Source organism: Coenobita brevimanus, chromosome 14 (genome assembly GCF_032717465.1).
Source record: "Coenobita brevimanus isolate Jiangsu-jjx chromosome 14, ASM3271746v2, whole genome shotgun sequence".
NCBI classification, from domain to species: Eukaryota; Metazoa; Arthropoda; class Malacostraca; order Decapoda; family Coenobitidae; genus Coenobita; species Coenobita brevimanus.
In genome coordinates, this window is record NC_136967.1 from 53,665,070 (window position 1) to 53,675,938 (window position 10,869).

Here is a 10,869-nt window from a genome sequence, read left to right on the forward strand (position 1 = left end):
ACTGGACTGACAGTAACATACAGACGGCTTATACAGCTTCATCATCATCAGCACTGAAGGTTCCATAACAGCATCTTCATCTTCGATAATGACACCATTATTATCATTATTATTATTAATAATAATATTACTATGTTTTACACCAGTGTTAGCATGGTTATTAACATGTACCACCATTCTTCATCCAATATTGTACCAGAAAATGCACTCAAGGTTCCATATTAGCATCTTCATTGTCAATAATAATTACCATAATTATTATTATTATTATTATTATTATTATTATTAACATGTACCACCATTCTTGAACCAATATTGTGCCAGAAAATGCACTCATAGTTCAGTAATAGCAGAAAAAACACCAGGATTTAATTTTCTGATTGCATTATTATCATTAATAATAATAAACAAAAATTTCTAAACTAATTACCACTAAAGCATTGTCATAGTAAAAAAAAGTAGACATATCAAGCTTCAATTAAAAAAAAAAAAAAATGAAGGTACCAGCCCGTCAATTAGCTGATTTATACTCGTGTGAATATTGCCGAACTTTGAGTGCATTTTCTGGCAAACTTTACTTGTGGCGTGTTGGACCCTTTCTGCGGGTAACACCTCAATTGTAGTTAACGTTACATAAAAGTTACATCTTGTTAATGCAACTGTTACATACTTGTTTCATATTGTTTGTAGTTACATAATTGTAGCAAGTATAACATAATGCAATCGTTTGTCGTTACATAATTGTTACATATCGTTTGTAGTTACATAATTGTAGTTAAAGTTACATAAAAGTTACATCTTGTTAATGCAACTGTTATATAATTGGTACATATTGTTTGTAGTTACATAATTGTAGCAAGTGTAACATAATGCAATCGTTTGTCGTTACATAATTGTTACATATCGTTTGTAGTTACATAATTGTAATAATTGCAGTCATGACATTGAATCCGGTCATGCTGCGGTCAATGATATGATGTGCCATGCCACTAGCTTGTGGAGACAACAATTTGCTTTTTTGTTTGTAGTTTATGTGGTATTTTGGCATTTGTAGTAACTCTTACACTTATTTTCATTTGTTTGTTATGTGATCTTACTCTCTTTTTCTTTCTTTCTTTCTTTTTTTTTTTTTTTGTATGTATGGATTTTCTATAGTTTGTTTTTCTTCGTTTGTCTACGCTTTTTCTGTTTGTTCATGGTTGCATAATTGCTGGTTAACTCCCTTGGGACCCTTTTTTAAGGTTTAGTTTATATTGCACAGATATTACTGAAAATGATATTATATAGTCCCATAGTTTGTTTTTTATATAAAAAATATATATATATACACTATATACAGCATTAACTATATACACTGACTTGTTCTTCACTTGTACCTATCGTGGGCAATATATGTGTCAGCATTGTGTGGAAATCATTGTCTTCACGACTTTGTGTTGAGGATATTCATTCTTGCTAACGTCATTTGTGTTGGCCATTTTTTTTTCTTTTTTTTTTTCTTTTCTGGTTTTCCTTGTAACTTAATTTATCTGTTTCCACTAGGTAGCTTTAATTAATAAATGTTTAATACAGTTCTTTTAATCGCTCACTGAGTAACTGTGATGGTATATTTTCTTTATCACTTTGTAGATGTAATAATGTATAGCTGTATGTATGAAACACGTATATTATGTAAGTATAAATGGTAACACTCGTTGGTAGTAAATAAGTGTTATAATAAATGAATGAATATATACAGTGTAGAATATTTATTGTTGGTGCAAGTAGTTAATGATTGAATTATGAAGACAATTGAAGTAGGTATATGTTTGTAAGTTGTAATTATACAGCAGGTTTTATTTGTTTGTGCCGAAGTTTTTTGTCTATCACTGTGTATTGTATAAATGAAGTAACTCACTAATTTTTACTGTGGTGGGAATGATGTTAGTGATGGTGCAAGTGGTGTGTTGACTGACGTGGCGTCTTTTCAGCAAGCACGCATGATGACGTCGACTTCCCACACTGGTAGCTGTGGTGAGTGAATGAGTAGCGGTGAGTAACTTGAGTGAAGATGAGTGAGTAAGATGAGTTGTGAATATGGGCTTGGTATTTGCTTCGTTGTCTTGACCTCTTCACTCCTGCGTCAGCGGTGGAGGTTGGGTGGATGTAGCAGAGAGAGGAGGGTGAGGTCTGGTGGTTGTGAGTTGTGAGTCGTGTCTCACTCTTCGTTTGTTTGTTTTGTTTTTTCTTTCTTGATGTATTCTTGGTCCTTTTTTCTTGTGATTTACTCGTTGTGGGATGAAGACTGCCGCTACTTGTAGGTGCATGTAGAAGATTATACAGACGACTCGTCGAGTTGTTACTTGTAGTTGATTGTAGATGGTTGTAGATCGTTGGTTCGTCGTAGAAATTGCAAGATTGTTTGTATCAGTACTTTGTTAAACTACTGGCAAGGCGTCCTGTGACCTCTTCACCTCAACATCAGCGTGATGATCGGAGGGGGGGGGTTGGAGAGAATACTGTCAGGAGCTGGTTGTGAGTTGTTGGTTGTGAGAGGTATTTTTTGTTTTCACTCTTGATAATGCAGAATCAATTGTACACTCGTGGGCTTGCATTTTGTAGGAATTCATTGTAGAACTGAAGCTAATCTTGTAGAGTGTCGCCTGCTTTTGTAGAAATTCACTGTCGATTCGAAGACGAGGTCCGTACTTTCGCTGGCTGTGTGCTTGTTGCTTTGGTCTTTCCTCTTCTTTACTTGCTTTGTTTTTTATTCTTCTTGCTGGTTCTTGAAATTACGTGAAGATTATAGTTGTTTTATAGACTTGTAGGCTATTTGCATTGTAGGCTGTATTTTGTAGGAATTCACTGTAGAACTGAAGCTAATCTTGTAAAGTCTCGCCTGCTTTTGTAGAAATTCGCTTTTGATTCGGAGATGATGTCCGTAGTTTCGCTGGCCACCAAATATGTCATCAAAGACTTTGTAGTAACTTGTAGAGAAGTTTTGTTTTGTAGCGTGGCCGAGCATATGTTAGGACTCCATATTATAATTACAAATCATAATAGATAAATAGATAAATAGAGAGACAGATAGAAGCAGCAAGTTAGATGATGAGAAGGTATTGTGTCTGCGAGAATCAAGCAATGCTAAACATGCTTACACACTCTTAACTCAAGGAATGCTTTATAGGCACACGACAGCGCCTCGTGACCATACACACACATACACACATACTTACACACAGGCTTCTAGAACATTCCAACCACAGTGTAACACACGTGACACGACCCCTGCTACACCAGAATTTAGGAAGCAGAGTCAGAAGGAGACAGGCCATAGAACCGGCAAGGAGTAGGGAGACGAGCCTAGCAACATGGGCGAGAGAGAGAGAGAGAGAGAGAGAGCGAGAGAGAGAGCGAGAGAGGGAGGTAGCTCGCGGGACTCTACTTTATACTTCGCTCTGTGTGAGAGACTTTGTTAATATTTCTAAGACAAATAAAAATAGTCCCATACCATTCTTTACCTCTCCTGTCATTGCATGACAAATGGGAACGAAGATTATCTACTTACAAACTACTCAAGTACAACAACCGCTCCTCCACAAGTCTAATATATATATAAGTAATCAATAAAACTTCTCTACAAGTGTCTTTTACGACATATTTTATCCTACCGGTGCCACCAAATATGTCATAAAAGACTTTGTAGTAACTTGTAGAGAAGTTTTGTTGATTACTTATATATATATATTAGACTTGTGGACGAGCGGTTGTTATACTTGACTAGTTTGTAAGTAGATAATCTTCGTTCCCATTTGTCATGCAATGACAGGAGAGGTAAAGAATAGTATGGGACTATTTTTATTTGTCTTGGAAATATTAACAAAGTCTCTCACACAGAGCAAAGTATAAAGTAGAGTCCCGCGAGCTACCTCCCTGTCTCGCTCTCTCTCTCTCTCTCTCGACCATGTTGCTAGGCTCGTCTCCCTACTCCTTGCCGGTTCTATGGCCTTTCTCCTTCTGACTCTGCTTCCTAAATTCTGATGTAGCAGGGGTCGTGTCACGTGTGTTACACTGTGGTTGGAAAGTTCTAGAAGCCTGTGTGTGAGTATGTGTGTATGTGTGTGTATGGTCACGAGGCACTGTCGTGTGCCTATAAAGCATTCCTTGAGTTAAGAGTGTGTAAGCATGTTTAGCATTGCTTGATTCTCGCAGACACAATACCTTCTCATCATCTGACTTGCTGCTTCTATCTGTCTCTCTATCTATCTATTTATCTATTTATCTATTATGATTTGTAATTATAATATGGAGTCCTAACATTGCAATGTTTTGTCATGCTCAGTCCTGATATGTATCCATATGTTCTGCAATTGCAAGGTCCGTCATTTGCACATTTTTCAAATTTCGCACTTGATTTTTGGTACGTATACACGGGACACCTTCCTCTACCCGCTGCCAGGCGGGGACAATGCCTTACCCCGCGTGTCTTCCTCCCCCACATGCCATTGTCTTGGTAACTCACCTGTTACCAGTAACCTGGCCAATAAAGACATGTTGCGCCACAGTACAAAATTCAAGGCAAGAGTGATTCCCCAATCGATGACGATGTGGAGGACAAAGATTATGTGGCGCCTGAGGAAGAAATAAGCAGAAGTGATGAGAAGGCAATGTCGCCAAGGAAGGTGTGGTATGTTGATGTGTTCAGTGAGTGAAACAACGTGTTAAGAAGCGAGATTGCCAGTTAGGTGCTCGAGAAGCATCTCGACGTTTCCCGATGTTTAGGGTAGCTAGTTCCGGTACCGGTATGAGTCAGAGTTGCCAGTTTGCCTGCTGTTTGTGAGCGTAGTTATTTCGTAAGTTGTGCATTAATTTTTGTGCTCTTTTTCTCTGTAATGTTTTATTTATGTAATTGCATGTTAATTATGTAATTTAAGTTCTTATGGTAAATGATTTAGAGTGTTATGTAATATAAGAAAACTGGCATGTTTTGGTTGTCTCTGAGTTGGTAACTGTTGTTGCTAGGGACAGGTACAAGACTAGCATGTTCTAGAATGTTGGAGAAGCAAGGAAGGTTATATAAGGTGGGGAGGAGAATAGAGCAAGTTTAGACGGTTTTCAGTTCAGGTTGAGTGTAATACAGTGTCAGTGAAGTTTGTATATTTTCGGTACTTGTGAAAATAGTGAAGTTTTGTCAAGCATTAAGTGTAATAACAATGAAGTGTTGTCAAGCATTAAGTGTAATAACAGTGAAGTGTTGTCAAGCATTAAGTGTAATAACAATGAAGTGTTGTCAAGCATTAAGTGTAATAACAGTTAGGAAAGTTTGTATAGCTCCAGTGCTTGTGAGAAAAGTGAAGTGTAGTTGGAAAGCATTTAGTGGAAATATCTGGAAATATAAAGACAGTGAACTTTAAAAGCCAGTGTTTATTTTCGCGTCAGCTGATCTTGTGTGCTGTACACCCAAAGGCTGACCACAGGAAGAACAACTCACTGGGCAACGTCCTTCCTATACTTAACTACTGCTGTTGGAGCCTGTGGCAGTGTGGGGTCAGGGACACAACACTGGTGTCAGGAGTGTGGAATTTTTTATTAAGGGCTGCAGTGAGGCTAACCTTCGACATGGAAGCAGAAGGTGTGCAGACAAGATCCCGAGCTGGGCAGGAGGACGAGGTGTCATTGGCTGCAGTTATGAAGCTAATACAAGCACAAATACAGGCAGAAAAGGGAGGACAGAAAGAACTCAAAGAACAATTACAGGAACAGAATGAAGGACAGAAAGAACTCAAAGAACAATTGCAGGCACAGAATGAAGGACAGAAAGAACTCAAGGAAAAACTGCAAGCACAGAGTGAGAAACTAGAGGCACAACGTGAAGAACAAAAAGAACGAGATGAACAACTTCAAAGGGCATCAGAGGAGCAACACTGGGAATTACAGCTGAGGATGCAAGGACAGCTAGATACTTTCATAGGGGAAATGAAGGAAGAACAACAACAGCTTAAGGAGGAAGTAGATGCCAAGCTAGACCAGCAGAAGTATGAGAGTGCAGTGCAGCTTGCTACTAGGCCCAAGGGTGCTGCAATGGAAATGGGCCAGACGTCAGTAGAGGACACAGATGGAGGATGCAGATTTACAACCAGTACTGGAGTGGCTGCAGTGGAGTACAGTGCAACCATCTTGGGAAGAAGTTTCCAGGTTAAGCCCTGCAACCAAGAGCTACTGGAGTCAGTGGGACCTTCTTCATTTGAACAACGGACTACCGGAGCATCAGTGGAAGACACTCGATGGCCTCAGCAAGTATTGGCAACTGATGTTTCCAAAGAAAATGAGGTCTAAGATCTTGGATGGGTCCCATAACCAGATCACTAGTGGGCAACTGGGAGTGAAGACAACTCTAAGCCAGTTGTGACACAGGTTCTACTGGATTGGTATGCGTCAGAATGTTGAAGAGTGGTGTCGGGCATGTGATGTGTGTTGTGCCAAGTAGGGACCCAAGAAACGTGGTCGTGCCCCTCTTCAGTTGTACCAAGTGGATGCACCGATAGAAAGAGTTGCAGTGGACATTGCTGGACCTTTGCCACTCACTGAAAGAGGAAACCGGTATACTGTATATGTGTTGCCATGGACTACTTCACAAAGTGGCCAGAAGCCTATCCTATCCCTGATCAAGAGGCTGTGACTGTTGCTCAGGTGTTGATTGATCAGTTTTTCTGTCATTTTGGGATCCCACAAGAGCTACATTCAGTACAGGGTAGAAACATCGAGTCTGCTGTGTTCCATGAATGCTGCAAGTTATTGGGGATCAAGACGACCAGAACGACCCCACTAAGGCCACAGTCAGATGGGATGGTGGAGAATTTCAACTGGACCCTGGGACAAGAACTGGTCAAATACTGCATAGAAGGAAAAACAAAATGGGACTAGAAATTACCTGCATTGCTGATGGCATATCGGTCTGCATCCCATGAATCTACCGGCTACACCCCTGCAAAACTGATGTTGGGCCATGAGTTAAGGTTACCTGTTGACTTGTTAATGGGAAGACCACCTGATGAAGAGCTGGCTACAGATACCACTGACTATGCAAAGCACCTTCAGGAAAGGCTGGCTGAGGTATATCAAGTACAAGGAGACCTCAAGTTTTCAGGAAAGGTGGTGAAGTGCAAGTATGATGCCAAGGCAAGTGAGGTGTGCATCAAGGATGGTGATCAAGTTTAGTTATATAATCCTCAACGAAAGAAGGGACAGTCACCAAAGCTGAAGAGGCCATGGGACGGGCATTACACTGTGTTGGATCGCCTATCAGACGTTACGTATCAGATTCAGGGAGGCAGAAAGTCTCGACCAAAGGTGATACACGTGAATCGTCTGTGGCAGTACCATGGGCCAGGACAGTACAGCTGGGACGTCTCCAAGGAATCGTGCTCTCCTGCAGCCGAGGATGTTGAGGAGGACCAAGGAGCTGAAGTGCAAGAGGATGGTGACAGTTTCCCGAGGGAAGAAGTGAATCAGGAAGAGGATGAAGACCTTCCTGGAGAGGTGGACTGTGTGGAGGAGCAAGGATGTCATCGGAAGTGACATAGGAGAAGACCTGATAAGTTGAAGGATTATGTTGTATATAGTTAGATGATTCATTAGGATTAAGGTTTATGTTTGTATATACTGTGTAGTTTTGTCGGGACAACAAAGAACTAGGAAGGGGGTAGTGTTACAAAGCGAGATTTGCCAGTTAGGTGCTCGAGAAGCATCTTGACGTTTTCCGATTTTTACAGTAGTTAGTTCCGGTACCGGTATGAGTCAGAGTTGCCAGTTTGCCTACTGTTTGTGAGCGTAGTTATTTCGTAAGTTATGCATTAATTTTTGTGCTCTCTTTCTTTATGATGTTTTATTTATGAGATTGCTTGTTAATTATGTAATTTAAGTTCGGATGGTAAATGATTTAGAGTGTTATGTAATGTAAGAAAACTGGCATGTTTTGGTTGTCTGCGACTTGGTAACTGATGTTGCTAGGAGCAGGTACAAGACTAGCACGTTCTAGAATGTTGGAGAAGCAAGGAAGGTTATATAAGGTGGGGAAGAGAATACAGCAAGTTTAGTCGGTTTTCAGTTCAGTTTGAGTGTAATGCAGTGTCAGTGAAGTTTGTATATTTTCGGTACTTGTGAAAACAGTTAAGTGTTGACAAGTATTAAATGTATTAACAGTGAAGTGTTGTCAAGCATTAAGTGTAATAACAGTTGGTAAAGTTTGTATAGCTCCAGTGTTTGTGAGAGCAGTGTAGTGAAGTTGAAAATCATATAGTGGAATTATTTGGAAAAATAAAGACGGTGAACTTAAGAAGCCAGTGTTTATTTTGGCCTCAGTTGATCTTGTGTGCTGTGCACCGAAAGGCTGACCATAGGAAGAACAACTCACTGGGCAATGTCCTTCCTATACTGAACTACTGCTGTTGGAGCCTGTGGCAGTGTTGGGACAGGGATGCAACAAACGCTTATATCGCCTGTATTATTGTGTGAAAACCAATATAACCTTGTACTACATATAAATTTGTACCAAATGAACGAATATCTGCCTATTCTGAGTGGTTTGCAATAGTTACAGATACCATAGAAAACTAGACATCCGCACACAGCTCCAGAGAACATGGTATCAGGCATTTAAAGGGTCACCTGTTTAGATGACTTTTAAGCTCAGGTGAGGACTATTATGGGCATTTTCCAATGTTTCTTATAAAAAATGGAGGTTTTAACTATAAAAAAAAAAAAAAATCGAAAATCTGCCAGGACTGGGGGGTTCAAGTAGTGTAAAATCGGTCAGGATGCATTGGGTTAATTGTGGTGGGCACTTCTACACTTTAGAATTAACTGATTCCTACTAAAACTGGATACAATGACCAGCCTATGGCCTAGTTGTGTCCGCAAGGTTTTGGCTGCTAGGCGATTACTCGTTACCTAGCAACCTGCTGAAAAACTGCTTTTTTTCTTGTTTAATTGTGGCAAGCACTTCTATCCTTTAGAATGAACCGATTCAGACCAAACCTGGATACAATGGCCAGCCTTCGCCCTAATTCTGTTTGCAAGGTTTTGGTTGCTAGGCAGCTATTCGTTGCCTAGCAACGGCCGAAAAAACGTTTTTCTTCATGCTTTTCACGTTTTGAGCTGTGGAAGCATTACTAATGGGCGTAGAAAGCTCTGACTTTTTTAGGCGTAATCTTAGGGTCACTCCCTATTGGAAGTGTTCCATCCACTTTTCCCCTGTCTCCTCTAGTTTTCGAATGACAACCCTGCAAAGATTGGCTTCAATGCCTAGCAGTCTTGTTTAATTGTGGCAGGCACTTTTGCCCTTCAGAATTAATCGATTCCAACCAAACCTGGACACATTGACCAGCCTGTGACCTAGCTGTATCTTCAAGGTTATGATTGCTAGGCAGGTACTCGTAGCCAAGCAATTGCCCCCTTAGTTCCTCCTTGGCCATGGGTCCAGAAAATGTCATGACCTTGTAGCCAACCCCAACACCATTTTTTCAAATTTCGATGATTAATCTCATTTTCTTAACAAATGGATGTGAAACGGATGGCGCACCTGGCAATGCAATTCATAGCTTCTTAGACCCATCCTGTGCTTCGAAATGAAGTGCAAAAATTTTTGCAAAATAACTGTGTACAGACCATGAAGAATAAGCAGAGGAGTGAGAGTACATTGCACCAAGATATATCTATATTTTCACCCCCCAGAATAATTTGATGGTGCTGAAATGGTTTGAAATGACCAGATATGTGTATTACAAACAAAATCAGTACATAACGCTGTGTAACAAAGAATTTGTTTATTCTTTTTTTGTGTGTGTGTTCTTAAACTCAGTTTTCCACGCTGATTCCAATGGTGTATGTTTTGTCTGTCTGTCTCTAGGTTTTTGTCAACAATTGGCAATTGTTTATTTCCAGTCTTGTTACCACGCACCAATGTAATGGCTGACATATCGTTTACCATGTCACACACACACGAAGAGTGGGTCGATAGATTTGAAGTTCGGTAATTTTTCGAATGGAGATGTCATTACATTTTAGTATTCTTAATCAGTTTTTAGTGCATTCAGTACAAGAGGTTCTTCTTCAGCTTAAAAAAAAGTTGGCCAAAGTTTCAACTAGTCTAATTGTCTGGTGGGAGCAAGAATCTAATAAAAAAATAAAGGGCATCCCAGTGAACAAGTTAATGTATTTTCTTTGTGCAACATTTTACATTTGTACCATCTATTGTGACACACAGAGGCAACCTGTGTTGTATTGTTTACAGATACGATGTCCTCCTTGCTACCTTCTTCGATCTTTCTGGTGCCTCACAATGATAAGCTGGCAGTTCTTGTCCCTCCTGTGGACACGGGAGTTGTCTCTGACCATGAGGACATCATTGATGACGGAGGGGAAAGTGATGATGAATCATATGTCAGAGAATGTTCTGGAGACACTCCACTCTTTCCCAATCATCAAGAACTGGATGACTTGGTCCAAGATTTAGGACTCACCAAGTCCAGTGCTGAGCTGCTGGCATCACGTCTAAGTGAATGGAACTTGTTGGATCTCAATTGCAAGATGAGTTATAGGAATCGCCATGGCAAGTTTGCATCTTCTCCAAATTTTGTTAAGAAACCTCGTTATGTTATGGTTTTGATGTTAAGGGTTTGTTCCAAAGCCATGGGAGTGGATTACAAGGCCTCGGGATGGCGACTCTTCATAGACAGTTACGTGAAGGGCCTACAAGCTGTACTTTTGCATAACCGTAACAAATTCCGATCAATTTCAGTTGCACATTCTGTGAAAATGAAAGAGGGCTATGGGAATGTGAAGATTTGTCTGACAAATATCAAGTACAGTAACCTCTCAACTAACACGAGT